This window comes from Phocoena sinus, chromosome 1 (genome assembly GCF_008692025.1).
Source record: "Phocoena sinus isolate mPhoSin1 chromosome 1, mPhoSin1.pri, whole genome shotgun sequence".
Lineage (NCBI taxonomy): Eukaryota > Metazoa > Chordata > Mammalia > Artiodactyla > Phocoenidae > Phocoena > Phocoena sinus.
This window is the reverse complement of record NC_045763.1, coordinates 140,130,580-140,145,180: the sequence shown is the minus strand read 5'-3', so window position 1 is coordinate 140,145,180 and position 14,601 is coordinate 140,130,580. Positions and strand designations below refer to the sequence as shown.

General features: G+C 45.3%; 1 protein-coding gene across 7 annotated transcripts in view; it reads right to left on the bottom strand.

The window, feature by feature from the left end:
- C1H1orf21 (chromosome 1 C1orf21 homolog) overlaps window positions 1–11,589 on the bottom strand; it is a 265,201-nt gene extending 253,612 nt beyond the window's left edge. For all 7 annotated transcript variants that reach the window (XR_004349888.1, XM_032631797.1, XM_032631778.1 and 4 more), the window contains exon 1: window positions 11,257–11,589. The gene's annotated coding sequence lies outside the window, so the exon portion shown is untranslated. The remainder of the gene's footprint in view (window positions 1–11,256) is intronic.
- Window positions 11,590–14,601: the final 3,012 nt, after the last annotated feature.

The window sequence follows — 14,601 nt, the reverse complement described above, 5'->3', positions numbered from 1 at the left end:
TGGAGTAAGAAGGCACTCTCATTACCTCTGGTGGGAATGCAAAATTGTGTAGCACCCACAGAAGGGACTTCGGCAATATTGAACAAAACTGCAAATCTATTCATCCTTTGACCCAGCAATCCCACTTCTAGGGATCTATCTAAAGATAAACGGGCAAGAATACGTACATAAATATTCACAAGGCTATTCACTGCAGCACTGTTCATTCAGCTGTCCATTGAGCTATGGAAAAATAATGTTTCCGTTCAGGCTTTATGTCTGATTTACAAATAAAACCCCACCACCAAAAACAAATCATTCCCAATACAATGTAAGAGCCAAAGACTGAAAATAACTATATATCCAAATGAACAAAGTTTGGTTTATTTACACAGTGGAGTCTCTGAAGTTGTAAAAGGCACTAAGAAATGTTCATATATGGCTTCTGAGTGATCTCTGAAAAACACCATTAAGTGCAAAAGGCAAAGGGCGTAACTATAGTAATGCAACCTTTTTTCTAAAAGGAAAAAATAGAGAGATGTTTGCTTACATTAAATAGAAACAATATGCACATATGTATATATACATATGTCATACAGACACCATGTATATACAAAAACATATCCATACACAAACATACGTATATATCCATATCTCAGTAGCTAGATATACATACTTATATATTTTTCTAACTTTGTCCACTTGAACAGACCTAGGAATAATGACCAGCCCAGAGGCAATGAAAACTACTAACACCCGTATTGTGGTATCTAAATACCATTTACCAATAAAAAGATCAGGGACAGGAAAAGTACTAGATCAGCCTGAAATACCTTGTTGTACCACAAAGTAAAGACGTCCTCAAAGACCACAAGAGTCATATCAAAATGATTCAGAAGCCAATTTAAAGAGTCTCCTACAGGCCGAAGATAATTTGAACTTCAAAAGAAATAACTTCAAATGACTATAAACACATGAATTGTGCTAAAATCTATGAGCCCATAATGATACTTTTTAAAAAACCTCATTGGTCTTCTTTGGAAGATGTTAGAAAGTCAACTCATAATTCTGAACATTATTTAAAACAGAGGGAACAAAACTGAGCATTAATTTTCCTATATCCCGAGGTAACCAAGTAATTGATGTGGAAAATTTCTTCTTAATAGAAAAACTCCAGCTAACAAATGAAGAAGGGATGATAGAATATCATCATTTTTCAACTGTTTCTGAAATAATACATCTAAGCAATGGCCAAAGTGGTTTTTGAAGGGCCTGGGGAAGCTTTATAATGGCAAGGTCAGTCTGACAACACCTAAATCCACCAATTAGTCTTAACCTCACAAATAAAGAAACAAGAAGGCCTCCTGATGTGATATAAGAGGAAGTACAGAAGAACACTTTCTATGAGGTACTCTTGCCAAGCTACCTGATCAAGCTTCCAGTCTAGATCAAACTACAGGAAATATTGGAAACTGAAGAATACAGTGAAGAACACTAAGAAAGAAGATGCAATCGGCAAACTACAGAATGCAGGGAATCCTATAGATTAAATCCCTGTTTCTTTAACAAATAAACTGCTAGGGGAGAAAAAGAAGAGGGAAAAATAGAGAAAGGAAGCCTATAAAGAAAGACGGGGACTTCCCTGGTGGCGCGGTGGTTAAGAATCCACCTGCCAATGCAGGGGACACGGGTTCGAGCCCCGGTCCGGGAAGATCCCACCTGCTGCAGAGCAACTAAGCCCGCAAGGCACAACTACCGAGCCCACACACCACAACTACAGAAGCCCGCGCACCTAGAGCCCGTGCTCCGCAACAAGAGAAGCCACCGCAATGAGGAGTAGCCCCTGCTCGCCGCAACTACAGAAAGCCCGCACAGCAATGAAGACCCAACGCAGCCAAAAAAATAAAAACATAAAAATAAATTAAAATAACATTAAAAAAAGAAAGACGGATGCATCTCTCAAATGTGAATCAAATTAATCATTAAAAAAATGTTTGGGCCCACCAGGAAAATTTGGTTACTGACTGCATACTTGATATTAAGAACTTATCGTTAAAAGTTTTTAGGAATGATAATGATATTGTGGTTATGTTAAAAGGAAAAAAAGCTGTTATCATTTCGAGATATAATCTAGTATACACAGACAAGATGACATAGTGTCTGTGATCTGCTTCAAAGAGAAACAGTAGGTGAGGGGAAAGGAATGTGTGTGTGGTGGGAAGGGCAGCGGGAATGGAGAAAAGACAACTGCCCAGGAGTTGATAATTAAAAGCCTGACTTTCGAGTCAGAAGGCCTGGATTCCAGTCTCAGCACTACCACTTGCTGGCTACAAGACCTTGGTCAAGGTCCCAGAGACCCTAAGCCTCAGTTCTTCTTTATCCATAAAGTAGAGGTAACAGTCGTAGGTTCTTCATAAGGTTGTCGCAAGCATTAAAGACAATGCACGTAAGGTACTCAGCACAGCACCTGGGTACAGAGTAAGCACTCCATACACGTTAGCTTTTATTGTTACTATTGTCAGTTATTACCACTGATATTCAAGATCACGAAGCTAGAGTTAGGAGGTGGTGGAAAAGGGATAAAATTTGCTGAATCCAAAGCCCACACTCTTTCCAATACATTTATGATGCTGCCCCCATCTCCATCCAGGGTCTCTCACTGGAGACTGAGGACAAGTAACAATTCACTCTGCAACAAGAGTCTCTATTTCTACCACAAACCTTTAATGACATTGCTACTCAGCCTGGCTTCTGCAACTAGCCGTCCTTTGTCACAATGTTGTCACTCAATGTGTCCTTACTGTGGATGGCTCCTCATCTGGTGGAATGTAAACACTCAAGTGTTTTAACCCCTTTATAAATCACTATGCACAATCATAAATTCACAATGATTAAACACTGTGTTATTTCATCATCCTCCCAAAACATGGCCTCAGGTTTCTACTGCACCAGGTACTGGCATAAATTATATAAGGCAAACCTCAGAATCCTGACATATAAAACTAACAAAGTGATAAAACTTCAAACTTTGCATGCAGCAGGAATATAAAAATAATACTAAGTACCTATATCTTGTTATCTCCCATAAGGTAAATATTTCCACTTCTATTTAATAATAGAATTACAAACTCTGAGAAAAACTCTTCAATGCCATTTTACTTCTTCATGGAACAATTCTAAGCACACACCAATTCTTGATCCGTCCTCTCTTCCTGACACCACCTGCCTGGTTCTCTTGCCTCAGTGAGGAGCCTGCACTTTTCAGTCTCCTTCACTGTCCTTTCCATCCACAGCCCATAAGAGTTGGTGTTCCCTGGAACTCATGGTTCAGTGTTTTCCTTCCATAATATTTACTTTCCCTGGGCAATCTCATACAAAACCATGTAGCTTCAACTACCACAGATTCAAAAACTCTCTCTCATTCATTCATTCAACAAATATGTGCTGGGCCCCAATTGTGTGGTAGGTGACCTGGGGACACTCTCTATTCCCCTCCAGTCTTTTACCCACACTCACAAAGGAACTATCTATCATGCAAATTACACGCTAAACAAATTATCTCTCCCCTGTTTACAATCTCTCAATGCCTCTTATTTTGGGCAATGAGTCCAAGTTATGTACTGTGAAGCCTTGCATGGTTGATTAGTCTTATCTTGCATCCTGCTGCAAGATGCAGAAGCTCCAGCCACAATGACCCACATCCACGTTTCTCCACATCACTGTGTGTCCTCTGCTGGAACGCCCTACTTCATCTTCCATCTGCCCCCAAATCCCTTTATCCACAAATGCCAGTCTGTGAATTAGTCTATGAATCCACAGTAAATGAGGAAAAACAGTTAGCAAACCAATGTTGGTCCCCCAGTATTTTTGGAAATGTCAGCAATACCCTAGGGGACCCTTGTGCAGCTTTCGAGTGTCATCCAGAATACCTCCTTCTCTGTGAAGCCGTCTATGACTTCTTTATGTTGGGGAACCGTATAATTCATTGTCCAAACTGGAAGACTTTTGAGGGCAAAGGGGGTGCATTAATAACTATGTTGAACAATGGGCACAGACCAGGACTGTCCCAGGGAGACAGGGTGCCGGGTCAGCCTACCTCTAGACAGAGTTGGCTGCTTTCTCCCCTCAACTTCCAAAGCACCTTGACTCTTTATTTACGACATACCATGTGCTTGCCGATTCCCACACTTGTCTGAGAAGTCCACAAAGTCAGGGCCAGGCCTTCTTATCTGTATCTCCAGCATCTCTCCAGTGCCAGGCACAGAGATGACACAAAGTATCATCAACAAAAGTGTTTGTTTAATATATTATCTAAGAGAGTAAAAGAGATTAGATGCTTTAACCTTGGGCAACAAAGGAATTAAACAATTCCCATTATCTTTTCTAATTCCTGAGAAACTCCACTTCCTTATTTGGTTAAAGAGTTTTAAATGAGAGCAAGGTCTTCACAAAGAAAAATTCTAAGCCTCAGACCAATGACCAGCTGTCAATCAACCAACAGCTACTTATTCAGCATGTTATACTCTTAAGGCCCAGTGGGCACGACAGAAGAGCTGATAATTCGGTGGGGTGACAAATAAACATAAATGAAGACCAAAACTAATAATGAAATAAAATAAACAACAAATAAGTGTTGCAGGAGTTCGTGGAAGCCAAGGGAGAAACCACTCTGGTGGTCAGAGAAGACGCTCCCTGAAGGAGAAGGGATTTGAACTGAGACTCGAGAAATGGCTTGGACCCCAAGAGAAGCCACTGAGGGAGGAAAGCTCAAGGTCGGGCAGGGGTGGGTGTTCGGACGGCCACCAAGGGTAAGCAGAGCGTTTGTTTTGGGAGCTGTACCTAGACTGTCATGGACTCCTGGCATAGAAACCAGAACATCTGAATTTTCAGTAGATATTAAACAACTCAAAGAGGTTCCTGGATTCTCACCTCCTTCCTCAAAATAGTAATAGTATCCGCCTGAGACACAGAGTTAGATATTATGTAGCTTATTCCTTTATAACCTTTTAATTGTAAGAACTGTTACAAAATTATCTTAGGAAAATTGCTTTTGGCAGAACTTTCAGATAGAACTGCTGAAGTCACCCCTTGGCATGTATTAATTATCTGTGTCTTTGAAAAGTTCTCTGCAAACCTCAGCCTGAGCCTGCAGCAACTCCTTACTCTACATCTGGCCTTTCAATCCTCTCCTGAAAGAAACTGTACTGTTGATATAGGAGCTCCCCTGCACTGTCAACGACATGTGTAGATCTCTTTGTCAACTGTGGGGTTCAGGGAGAAGCTTTTAGCTGTGCCTGTGATGATACACACTGCCTCTACTGGATGGCTGAGTGGGTGTCACCTACTCCACCAGCATCTGTGATGATGGGTATGAAAAATGCCCTCACAATCCAGCAAAGACCACCAACCTCTCATTCTCCTTCTTTACCCTGCTCAGGGAAAAACATGTCACCAAGTAAGGTAGAAAATGTCCTAATATATGCTGTAACAATAAGCTGAAACTACTGCAATAACCACTGCACTCAAATAAAACAGATCCATCGAAGAAAGGGCATTCTTACTTAAAAACAATTGTCCTCGTTTAAAGCACCTTCTTCCAAAAGCCCTGGAGCACTCAGGATATTGCGTAACTAGTGCTGGATCCACTTCTGAAGTACGGTTTTGTAAAAAGACCAATCTAAGTTCGTATGCAATGAGTCAATAGGCTGTGTTTTTCCAGTAGCAGTCCTCTTTCTCCCACTGACCCTACTGGTAGGGCCAACAAAGGTTATAAATTTATAAGGGAAAGCAACAATGTTAGGTCTTAGCTAAAGAATCCTTGCTTGGTAGAAATGTGTCTAGTGAGCTTATAAAATGTTCATGGAGAGCAGTAAAACCACCACAAATGAGAAAAAATTTGGTTCAAATTACAGTAATGTTTATTTAACCAACATTCATTTAACCAACATTTATTTAACCAAAGGAGAAAAAAATAAGGTAATGAGGATGAAATTAAACAAACCATTCTACTTCTGTGATTAGTAAGTAGATTTGGGTGTACAGGAAAGCCTTTCAATGGTGCCATTATGAAAATCTCTGAAATGCTTCTCAAGATATGTTGTCCAATCTTTAAAAATAACAATAGTCACCTAGATATTCCTTTATCTATTATCCAACATAGGCTGTAATAGCTAAGTGAAGAAGCAAGTGCTTCAGCTATGATTAAAGGGCTTAAGAGCCTTTAAAAGTCAAAAATATTGTGTAATCAAAAGTGAAAACAAAAGCAGAAAGATCCCCAAACTTGGGGGTGTTCTAACTCCATTCTTCTAAAGGTACAAAGCATGTATGCGGACTTCAACTCATGAATGCTAAACACATCTGCTGAGGTGGCGTGAGCCTGTGAAACAGGCAGAGGCAGGCATGTACTGGAAGATCTGAGGGCTTGATGGAGAGAAGTGGGTGGAAGGAATAAGGGAGGTGTAGGGGGCAAAGTAGGACAAGGCAGAGGGGCCCTGAGGGTAGAAAGGAGAAGTGGCTGGAAGCAGAAAGTCTACACTTGAGCAGAGAGGTGGGAGGAGTCAGAGGGAAAGTGGGCCTGGAGATGCGGTTCAAGTACTGGAAAACGTCATTCGGAAACACAAAACCCAAGTCTTGCAGGCAAAAGTAAGGTGGTGGGAGAAGAAGCAGGAGAGCCTATGGATGAAATTCTGTGGGACAGAAAAACATGGAAATACTTCAGAAAGGATAGGTAGATGAAAGGGACACTTGGCAAAGGGGCAAGGTAAAAGGCAGCCCAAGGAGAGCGAACAGATGTAGGGGCAGAGCCACAGAATGAATGCTGGCAGGTTGAGTGTGCTCACTGCATGAGACAAGTCTCAACTTTGCTTGTTTTATTTTAGAGGGACCAGCAGTGAATACCAATTACAGCTCCCTTGAGAAAATCCAGTAAACCAAGAGGTGGGGCTACCTGTGAGCTTCCCCAGGACCTCTCCCCGACTCCCTGATGCAGGCATCTTCTGGGAGAGACCCCAGCATGGAAAGCCCTGAGTGCTATGGCTGCAGTACAATGCCAAGTAAGACAAGGGTACATGAAAGAACTCTGAAAACCATAAAGCACCCTATAAATAGGAAGTATTGTTATTCACTGAATGCCTCGGACAAAAAAAGAAAGACCACAATCAGTCACAATCAGGAGTGAAGAAATATTTGTCAAATACGGATATTATCTATATTCCAAACCGAGATGACCCTAACTAGAAATTCCTATTTGAGAAGACATTATGCTTGGTATGTTTACTTTCCTGTCCAATACTTCTCAACATTTAAAAACCCTACCTGAGGCATAATATGGAGCTCTTGATAAACTATCCTACTGATTTATTAAAAGGGAAATCCGCATCTAATGCATTTCCAAGGAGGTTTTTGACACATTACAGATCTTAACTAATTAGGTGAATTCCATTCAATTCAATCACTCATTGAGTTATTCCAAGTGTAAGGTAGTGTACAAGCCGCCATGGGGGTTGCAGAGATGAGCAAAACAGTCTGCCTCTAACTACCTAGTTCGGTTAGTTAATCTTCTCAGCTTCTATTCAGATTGGGGCAGCTGCATCTCCTCTCACAAGTATAGAGAGAAAGCAATCTTGACATTATGTGACTACCCTACAAACTAGGAAATGCATTTTCCAGGAACACAATGAATTAAAAAGGAAAAAAAAAAAAAGGACTTCTTTTTTTTAATTAATTTATTTATTTTTGGCTGTGTTGGGTCTTCGTTTCTGCGCGAGGGCTTTCTCTAGTTGTGGCAAGCGAGGGCCACTCTTCATCGCGGTGTGCGGGCCTCTCACTATCGCGGCCTCTCTTGTTGCGGAGCACAGGCTCCAGATGCGCAGGCTCAGTACTTGTGGCTCACAGGCCTAGTTGCTCCGCGGCATGTGGGACCCTCCCAGACCAGGGCTCGAACCCATGTCCCCTGCATTAGCAGGCAGATTCTCAACCACTGCGCCACCAGGGAAGCCCAAAAAGGGACTTCTTAATACCTGGTGACTGCGGACACTGCTGTGTGTTCATTTCCATGTTCATCCTAGCCCAGTTTACGTGCAACCACTCTTGCCCTGATTGCATAACCACAGCACGTCAAGTTGTTTCTTGTTGCAATTGTAACTTGTAAAATTAAACTTCAGAACTGAGGGAGTCAAGCAAAATAATTGCCTACTTTAAAAATATGTATGTATATAATTTACATGTCACTTTAGATAAGCTCTTGATTTACGATCTCTTCAAGTCACAACTGTCACCAACTTTAAAATACAGTTTCAGTGTACAATTCTCCCTGCACACAGGCCCTATCCCTGTCTTCTCAGTTTTCTAAGTATTATATATTGATCTATTGCAATCTGCCTTTCATGGGTTTTTTTTTTTTTTTTTTTTTTTCCTGCGGTACGCGGGCCTCTCAATGTTGTGGTCTCTCCCATTGCGAAGCACAGGCTCCGGACACGCAGGCTCAGCGGCCATGGCTCACGGGCCTAGCCGCTCTGCGGCATGTGGGATCCTCCCGGACCGGAGCACGAACCTGTGTCCCCCGCATCGGCAGGCGGACTCTCAACCACTGCGCCACCAGGGAAGCCCCTGCCTTTCATGTTTTAATGAGAGCCTAAGTAATCACAGCTTTTACTTCTCCCAAGCTCCAAGGCTTCTAAAATTCCAAAGAAGGAACATAAGATGTCCAAAAATGCACTTGCTTGTGCCTCACAGGGTTCCAAATTCTATCGATAAGTTCACGTGAAGCTGGTGATACTTATCACACTTAAGACCCTCTGTGAATAATCTCCTGCCCTCTCCTTTTCTAATGGGTGGTGCCATGATTCTTTCTCTCCAACCTGGGGCATCTCATTCCCTGACAGAAAATAGCTAGAAGAAAGGGGCCACAAGGAGCCTGGAGCAAGCCACTCAGGATGTGACAGTCAAGTCTTGCCTAGTCAAAAATCCAACACAGTGCTGAGGCACCATCAACCTGGAAACGATATTCACAGTGGGACACACCACCTTCCTCCTGGGTAGAGTTTCTGCATCAGTCACAGCAAATAGTGCCAATTAATGAACAAGCTTTTGATGTATATACCCTGTGATTCTTCAAGAAGCTCAAACCACTTCAGCTGTGGCCTATTAATTCCCAGAAATCCATGCTAGATGATAAAGTGAGATCAGGGGTGAGAGGGTAAAGGGTAAATTACTAGCCAATAAAACAAAATTATCAGCTCTCTCAACCACTGAAACTGAGTCAGCTGAAAAGGGAAGCTAGAACCTCAGGATCCTTCTAGGGTGAACTTTGCCTCCCTACCAACCAAGTCCAGTTTTTCTTGGGAAAAATGGCCGAATGGAGATAAGCTTGACAACAGAAGCACCCCACTCCTTCGCAGGCATCTGCTCATCCAAGTGCTGAGTCCGCTTGTCTTTGTCGCTTTTCCGAGTAGCCCTCTGGAGCTGCTGGTTCTCCGAACCCAGTTTGCACAGCAGGAAACACTAAGGGAGGTTACATTTCAATGCTGCATTTCTGATCCGTGAACTGCTAGTTTAATGCAGAGATAAATACACTCAGCTGTCCTATCACTGGCACTTACTATTTTATAAGCAGCAAAAGAAAAATAATTAAGTCTAAATTAATTTCCATGCCTGATCAATGGCATTTCCAAACAGCCAACACAGAACATGTTCTATTGATCCTACAATCCAGCTCTAGAAGTATGAAAAAGGGGGGGAAACCCCCAGATTGAGCATCTTGAACTTAAAGACCCTTCAGAAACATCACTTTCTCCCCCCAAGAAAGCTAGAGTAGCCCAGGCCCACTCTACCCATAATTTTTTTCGATCCTGGTACATCCCAATTCTACCAACTGAAAGCTTATTCCATTAGGTAGAAGGTGAGCCCAGCCCATGAAGTAAGGAAGTGTTCATAAGATCTGTCTGTGTAATGAACGTGTCATTTCCCCAAACTGCCCAACTGTTTCCTTAAAAAAAAAAAAAAAAAACTATTACATGGAATTTATGGTGTCAGTCCCCCTCCCAAAGTCTGAGTCAGAGTATATGTGTCTTTAGTGAAGTTCTGGGTGACCAAGGTGTATCACTTTCAGACTTGCTCCAATAGCTGAACTTAGGGCCGTCTTCCAACCACGGTACAAAATAAGCAACTATCTATTTTAAAACAATCTTCCCACCTCACATGCGATGGGAGATACCTCATACATAGGTCGTCAACTTCCTACTGGAAAACAATCATTTCTATCGCAAACTGTGTTTGTCACCTCCCAGGATTAATGCGTGTTTATGTGTATATATTTTTATCCTTGACCGTGCAACTCTTGGAGCAGAGAAAGCCACCCCAATTTTTACCATCGTGCCTGCGACAATTCAGAGCTTTAGAAGAGGGATGAATGGGAGATGAAAGGCTCTAAGCCCAGGGGCTTCTCTCACACAAACAGTAAGTAGAAAAAAAAAAAAAAAATCCCTCCGAGGAGGGGGTGGGGGCAGGGTGGAAGACCGGCGAAGGACGTCAGGCAACAAACCAGAGGCAGCTGCGGCGGCCGCACTTCGCGAACTGCCTGCAGAAGGGAGTGAAATCTTTCCCCAGTACAATAACCAGGCACCCTCTGGCTGCCTCGCATGGGCACGAATAATAAATACATCGAGGTGGGCAAATCGCTGCATCGAGACGAGTCACCCCAAAAAGGTCAAAACTTCAGAAATCCCGGGGATCACGGCACCCACATAAACACATCAATCAGTCGGAGCGGGAGAAGAGACTCGGAGATTTAGCAGAGAATTCTGAATTTCCCTTTTTCTTTCAAGCTCTGGCTTGCAAAGTACGGCGGCTACAGGCAAAGCTCGAGAGGAGCAAGAAAGGCTGAGGGCGGCGGGGAGTGCGGATGGGAAGGGAGGGGAGTCGAATCCCAGACACCCAGGCCTCAATGTGACGAAAGTCGTCAGCAGCCCCAACCGCATCCCAACCCCTCCGCCCCGGCCAGCAGACGCCCCCAGCAGCTCCCCGCAACCCCAGCTTCCGTCCCCGCCAGCCCCGCAACGGCAGCGGCGGCGGCGGCGGCGGCAGGAGGAGCAGCAGCAGCAGCAGCCCCGGCCCGGGCCGCGCGCGCCGGCAGCGCCACGACCGCGGCTCCCGTCCCCGCCGCGCTGCAGGCACCCCGCAGGCCTCCCTCACAGCCCACCCGGGCGCACCCGGAGCGGAACCCGGGCGGGCTGCGCCGCCAACTGCCCCCGCCCCAGGTCGGCGTGGGCTCACGCTTACCTTGGGCGCTCGCGGGGGGGGCTGAAGGTGGTAAGCCTCCCGCCCCCCGCCCGGATCCTCCTCGCTTGTTTTCTTCCTCCCTTCTCCTCCTCTTCCTCCTCCTCCCCACAGTGAGTCCGGGTCTCCCCCTCCTCCCAGACGCCGGGAGTAAGAGCCGAAACCCCCGAAGCTCGGCCCGCGTGCGTGCGTGCGAGAGGCGGCGGCGCGCGGCCAGCTCTCCAGTAACTGAGCGCGGCGCGCGGCTCCTAACTAAAGTGTGAAAGAAGCGGCGGCCGCTGCACGGAACGTCCCCGTGGGAGTGGGCAGGGAGCAAGCCGGAGCTGGTGGGGAGAGAGCGAGCGAGGGAGGGGACCTGGAAAAAGGGAGGGGGAGGGAGGGAGGGGACCTCCTCGCCCAGTCACTCACTCGAGGGGCGGGGGCAGCCAGACACTCCCCCACCGCCGGCCCCTCCCCGCGCCCGGCTCCCGCGCGCGTCCAGCACCCAGCCTCGCCCCTGGGAACGGCCTGCGGAGGCCGCGGGGGTGCCGCGCACCCCGGAGAAAGGGACCAGGAGAGCGGGGCTGCCAGGGCTGCAGAGAGGGAAGGAGGGTGAGGACGGGCGTGTGTGTGTGAAAGCTGCGTCCTGACACCCGGGCGGTGGCGTGGAAGCCACGGGGCAGCTCGGAGGCCGGGGCGGCCCAGCTTTGCGGGAAGCCCAAGCCAGCCCTTGGGCCCAGCCGCGGGGCTGCGCTTGCTGGAAGCAGAGGGAGGGAAGGCCGGGCATCCTCGCCGCGCCGCGCGGCCCCTCCCTTCGCTGGACCGGCGGGCGCTGCCCAGCGGCCCCGGCCCCTGCCCCGCTACCCTGCCCTCGAGCCGCGGCGCCTGCAAGATGAATGAAGCGTCGGCCACTGGGCAGAAGCTGCACTGGGGAGGGGAAGGAGACACCGCCTGAGACTTCGCGCCCTGCCCCCCCCTTTGCCCCTCCGGCCTCTTGGGACTAAAGGGCGGAGGCCACGCCTGCAAGGCGCGTTTGGGATGATTGGGGATCCACAAAGATCGCCGCCCACCATTTTACTTGCTCAGTTTTTTGTGGACACTCACAAGAGATCAACCAGTTTCTCACCCTCTGGGAGAAGGCATTTTTTCTTCTTTTCCTGGGCATACTGGGTGTTTCGTGTGCGCCCTGAATTGGTCTTTCAACATTGATAGTGGTTGGATGTCTTTTGTGTGGCTTCCCCGCGCTTCGCTGCTCCTGCATTGCCCTAGACACGTGAGGAATGCCAGGCCTCCAGAGTGAGGACACCCAAGAAAACAAAAGGGGCAAAAGATCCTCCCTGGGTCCCGTGGATTACACACAAACCGAATCATTTCTTACTTTGGGCCAAGATGAAGTTGGAAAACAGGAAAGGACACATCGGAGCTGTGACAGTGATGAGACAGTTACTTGAAAAGCAAATTCATAATTTAGTTTAATGAAATGAGTTAATAACCCACCCATAATGTCTAGGAAGTTGGCCTTTTTGAGCAAAGAGAAAAAAGAAAATAGTTTTCCAGTGTTTTTACTTTTTTAATTTGAAAGGCTGGTATCACATTGTTTTTGAAACTCCTTTGTATTCCATTTTTTTAAATTATCCATATTCTAGTTTATTTTTCTCTTTGGAACCAGAATTCTTTGTAATCTGGCCTCCTGAAGAGGAGTGGTTTAGAAGGGCTGGTAGGCTAATTAGGATTCCAGTCAGGCACTGCAGCCACCATCTCTGTTACCTTAGGTGACTTGTTATTTCTTTCAGCCTTCCTTCCCTCATCTGTAAAATGGGATTGGTGATACTAGTTCCTATCTCATAGGCATGTTGTCAAAATAAAAGGAAAATAAAATGAGGTGGCAATGCATATAAAAAACTTTGCATAATGCCTGACACATGGTAAGAACTCAATAAATATGAGCTGTTCTTTCAAATATATAGTTTAATCCCAGATTTGGTAATTTGATAGACTTTTTTTTTTTTCTCTTTGCCTTCCTTCTTAAAGTTGGGAGTGAAAATCTATCTGCTGGGTTTATCCAAATGTAGTCAACATTTCTCTGGGGTTTTTAGGCCACTCCTAAAAACCTCCTATGGTAAGACGAAAGAAGTATATCACTAAGATGTGTGTGTGTGTGTGTGTTTATTTACATATAATTCTATATAAAAGGATGCTTGAGGATAACCAGGTTTTTCTCTTTCCCCAATTCTCTCCTTCCCTCACTGCCACCTGAGTAGACCAAGCTCTATAAATGTTGACCTGTGTTGTAATCTATCTTTTCAGGGCTCAGAACTGTGACTGGCACCATAGATTTCTTGAGAGCAAGGCAATGTAGGTCTCCTCTGAATTGATATCCTCAGAAGTAACAGAAGGCCACAGAGCAAGCACTCCATAAACGTATAAGTTTACAAAATCCATACTATGAACTTTTAAAGCAAGTTTTTAATTATTCAAAATAATACATGTTCACTGTGGAAAATTTCAGAAACTCAGCCAGGTATGAAGGAAATAAAAATCACCATAATCCTACCCTCCAGAGAGAAGTACTCAGTAAGTGCTTCAAGTATATCCATTTTCCCTTCATTTATTTCACTATTATTCAATCAGCAAACGTTTGTTAAGAACCTAGTTTAGGGACCAGACATCTTCCCAGGGCTGAGAACAGGTGGTATGTTGTGTTAATTCTCACTAGAAACTACTCCTTAGAAGCAACATTTTATGTGGTAGTAAGGTTCTCAGGATAGTCACAAAAGTCCATGAAAGGAATCCCATAATTAACCTATAGTGCTGACCAGAAACAATCCAGGTTTTGTAGGATTTGAATCACTTACAATTTGGGGAGCCACTTTCCAGATAAGGAAGCTAAAAGTGCAAAAGCCCCCTGGGAAAGGCTCATGTGAATAAGGTGTCATGGAACTTAAGCCCTTTTTGCCTCTCAGTAAACCCTGTTTGGTGCTGGTATTTCTGTAGAAATTAACTGCTCTGATAAACATTTTTTTTAATGTGAACATTCATTTCTCATTTACCTGGGATCCCTGGGGCACCTTTCCTTTCTCCCCCAAATGTGGAGGACATGGGAGTGGAGATTCCCATCACCACCACAACCATGACACACACACATTTTCTTTCTTTTTTTTGTTTTTTGGGCCTTGCCAGGGGGCATGCAGGATCTTAGTTCCGAGACCAGGGATTGAACCCTGCAGTGGAAGCTTGGAGTCTTAACCACTGGACCGCCAGGGAAGTCCCCTGCACACACCTTTTCTTGCACGTAGCCACAGCAGGGGCAGTGGGGCCATGGGGATTTGGGTAAGGACTGCAGAAGAGAGGGTAGGAAGGGTACAGTGG